The sequence below is a fragment of the Prunus persica genome, chromosome G6, assembly GCF_000346465.2.
Source record: "Prunus persica cultivar Lovell chromosome G6, Prunus_persica_NCBIv2, whole genome shotgun sequence".
Lineage (NCBI taxonomy): Eukaryota > Viridiplantae > Streptophyta > Magnoliopsida > Rosales > Rosaceae > Prunus > Prunus persica.
In genome coordinates, this window is record NC_034014.1 from 173,375 (window position 1) to 177,953 (window position 4,579).

The following is a 4,579-nucleotide window of genomic DNA, read 5'->3' on the forward strand; positions in this document are numbered from 1 at the left end:
TCGAGCGGTGTGATTGGAATTTCAAACCGTTCGTTCTCCTTCAATTCTCCTCCAAATTTGTCGAGTAAGGTATGGATTTCTACCTATTTTCCATGCTATAGCTGATGGTTGGGTAGGTTTGCATCGATTTTGACCGTAGCTAGCTCAGTTTTTAATTTGGAATTTGGCCGATTTTCGGCCTCCCTGTTCGGCCACTTCCGGTCAGTTTTTTGGATTGGTCCAAGAACAAAAGTGGTTCCAAATATGGTGTTATACCTAGGATAGGAGTTTGGAGCCTTGGTTTTGAGATTTTCCGGCGATGCGTAATCGCTTTGGACACCTATCGCTGCCGGCTCGTGCGGCGGCACGTGGGCGAGTGTAGTGCATTGGCACTGTGTCTTGATACGATCCTTAGGTTGTCACGAGCCCGTAGGAATTCACGGATCTCAATTTGGATACTGTTTGAGCCTCGAACGGATTGTCCATATTGTGCGATTATCGGGTTCAATACTGTTGAGCCGTTGGATCGTAATCAATTTTAGATATGTTACTCTAGATAATTTTAGAAACGTGTAGGATTCGACGGATTGTGAATCGGAGTCCCGGATACTCCGAAATCACGAACCCTAGGGCTAGGGTTTAGAAATTATGCGATTACACGATCGTGAGTAATCCGACCGTCCGATCGACACCAATACCCTTGGGACATGTGTCCTAGATATATTGGACCTTCTAGCGGCATCCAGATCATATTATGAGGTCATAAACCTGTGGGGTCCCGGATTGACTTTTTGGACTTTAGCACTATTTGAGTTTCAAGATACTGCTAAACTATCCTACGTGGAAGGAAAGCGTTTATGGGCCTAGGGATCACTTTAAAGTGATGCATGTACGTTTAGGAGCCGGGGTAGGGTTTTTACTTTAATACTATATTGTATTAATAAAATATTATGGTCATTGAATCAGGCACCCGAGCACCAGTTGACCGCAGGAAGGACCTTCAAGAGGTCCAGCGAGCTCGGACTATCAGTGAGTGGACTCTTTGTTTTCATAAATGAATTTAAGCAGTTCAGTTTCAGTTATAAGCTGTTTTATGCTGTTAAATATGTTATATTGCATGCTGCCGAGTGAAATTTCCTTTGAAGAATATAGGAAAAGATATTCTCGTTACTTATCAGATAAATGGCAGCAGAATTTTAAAAGTCACAGAAAGTTAATTATTCAACAGTTTTGCTTCAGAAACTTTATATTTTCTTAAACCACCTTGTACCCAGATATTAAATGTTGCCTTCGGATTATATTTGTTGCCTTCGGTTTAGTCAGCATACTTGACAGTTGCCCCACGAGTTCCTTGGTACTCGAACTCGTGTGAAGCGAGTAATGCGGATAAAGGTGGACCACGGTCCCCTGAATCCTGCGAGTTGCGGCTCGGACTGACTTCGTGTCACTGAGACCTGCGAGTATGTGTCACCCATGGTGATGCAAGGAATTGACAGATATAAGGAATTGACGGAAATAAGGGTACACCTAGGTGATAGTTTTAAACTGTTTTCAAATGTTTATAATTATATATATGCATTGATTTCGGAAATAAAGAGAATAAGTTAGTTTGTATAACTGTTTTTACAGTGGGGTTAGTATGTTCATATACTATTTTCTAAACTTTGTTTTTGGGTCCACTCACCCTTTTTGTTGTTTTGCGCCCTCAGGCAGTAGACGTGCATAGAAATCCACCACCGGGTCACTTCCCATCTTCCGCGCCTTTCTTTGATGTAGGATTTTGTTTTGTAAAAGGATTCACTCCTTTGTAAATTCTTAGTAGTCGCTCTGATGTTTTGCCCTAGACTGAGAATTGAACTGTTGGAATGTATATATATGTATGCTGGCAGTTGGTTGTATATATGTATACTTGTTTGGCATGTGAAAATATTTTGGTATTGAGCCAGTTACAAGGGAAACTCTGCCGATTTTTCGGTAGACGTTAACTTTATTATTTTATCGTGTTTTGTATAGAAGGGCAAATAGGTCATTTGTGCCCGACATTTGCCAGGTGTCGGACACGCATAAGGTCTGGTTCGGATTCCAAAGCGGAATTTAGATCGGGTCCTGTCATATTGCGTTCAACATAAGGAGTGTCGAAAGATCATCCTGCGAGAAGTTGAGTTATGAAGAAGTTGGTACGTTGTTTAGAGTGTCTAGGACAAGTTTGTATACTTCTTGTAATCATCGTTCTATAGTTGATTTGTCTTAGACTATCAGGTCCCGTGGATTTTCCCCAAAGATGGGGTTTTACCACGTAAAATAAGTTTTGTGTTTTTATCTGCTTTTACGTTCTGTACTGTAGAGGATTGATACATCGTATCAATCCCTTTGGCATTTTTTTATATATTACGGTATTACTCTTGACTACTCAAAACGCAGACTTTACTTTTTAGTGTTTTAAGTCATTCTATAGGTATTTTCATATTCTTTTGATACTTTTTATTGAGGGATTCCTCAAATAATTTTATTTGAGGGACGCTCTTTAAGGTACCCTACAAGTTTTTTTTTTCTTTTCCAATTATCCAAACCATCTATTTTTTAGGTCTTTATTCATAGATCACCCTTACAAAAAATTAGATAAATCGGAAACCGTTTAGATATATAATTGTGTCCTACAAAATCAAAGAACACGGTACTTCAAGAAAGTACTAAATTTTCAATAGTTTAATTGAGTAGTAAAATGATATCGGATTCCAGTGATTTTTTGCAGAGATGATCTTCGAATGAATATCCACAAAGTAAACAGTTTGGATTAATGAAATATAATGTATGGTGTGCTCTACTCCGCATTGTATTTCGCTAATCCAAACCGTCTAATTTTTAGATAATCATTCAAAGATCATCTCTACAAAAAATCACTTGAATCCGATATCATTTGACAACTCAATTGAGTTATTGAAATTTTAGTACTTTCTTGAAGCACCGTGTTCATTTATTTTGTATGATACAATTGGATGTCGAAACGGTTTCTGACTTTTCTGAACTTTTTTTGCAAGGATGATCTATGAATGTATACTTAAAAAATAGGTGGTTTGGATAGTTGAAAAAAAAATTGTAAAAGACCCTAAAGGGTGTCCCTCAAATAAAATTATTTGAGGAATCCCTCAACAGAAGGGGTTGGCAAGTCATCCTTAGCTGCACAATACCTTTTAAACCCTACATGCAAGGCAATAGAAGAAGGAGGATGGATCATGGATCTATTATGTACACCAAAAAGCTCATATGTATGTCAGATGGTGGAATTAAGGGAAATTGGCGGCTTTACCCCTGCTCACCTAATTTATTCACTAATATCCTTATTTTGAAACCCAATCACAAATGCCCTTTATAAAAACTCCCTATTGACAGCCTATTGCCCATCCTTCACTTAGTTTTTTTTCTTCTAAGTCATTGCTCTATGAAATACTCTCATCTCTCTAGTCTCTAGTCTCTTCCTCTTCCTCTTCTTCCTTCTGCCCCTCTCTCACTTTTGTTTAGTCGTTCTGAGCTCTCTCAAATCCTATTTCACAATTTCTCAGTCTCACTCTCTCAGCCCTTCTCTCTTCTCTACCTAGCTTAGCTTTTCTCCTTCACATTTGGGTTTTCTTCTCCTTGTTTCAATTTCATATATGGGTTTGGATTTTTGGTGCTGGATGTGAGTTCAAGTCCTTCCAAGTCAAATTTGAGTGAGAATGTATAGAAATTTGTTGAAACATAATTGTGGGTTTAATTTAAAATTATGGGTTCTTCTTCTTCTTCTGCTATGATCTACTATCTCTGAGATGACACCCCCAATTGCTTTCTTCTTTGCTTATTCTTCTTCTCTTCTATGATATGCTCTATCTAAGATGAAATCCCAATTTTGCATATCCTCTCTCTCTCTCTCTCTCTCTCTCTCTCTCTCTCTCTCTCTCTCTCTCTCTCTCTCTCTCTCTCAGCCCTAATTCCCAATTATCCATGTTCTTCTTTTCCTAGGTCCAAAGACCCATCTTCCTCATCCACATCATTAGCCATAAGCACCAACGAGTTTGCAAACCCAATTTATAATATTTGTTCTTGAAATGGGTGGATTGGCATTGACTTTAAATTTTTGTTTGAAATAGAAGCATTTTTTTGTCTGAAACCCAACAAAAACTTTCCAAGACAGACTTGAAAAATGATACGACAATGATAAAATAGCAATACAGGGCCAATACGATGACAATAGTAAGATAATAATAAAAAACTTAGAAATTTCATATTTATTGCGTTTATATTGCTTGTTTATTGTAATAAACATGCTCAGCAAGATAACTCTAATACAAGCTCTCTCCCTTCGTGTATATTGCTTGTTTATTGCATGTGTGTTGCCTGTTTATTGTGTGTATATTACATGTTTATTGCATGTATATTACATGTTTATTGCTTGTTTATTACTTGTTTATTGCATGTTTATTGCGTGTATATCGCATGTTTATTGCAGACCTCACCAAAGAACACAAAAAGAATCAGCTGGGAGTTGGAAGAGATAACTAAGAGGAGAGGAGCTGCGAGTCAAACCTCACCGAAATATCCAAAATTTGTTGCACAATCCCAAGAC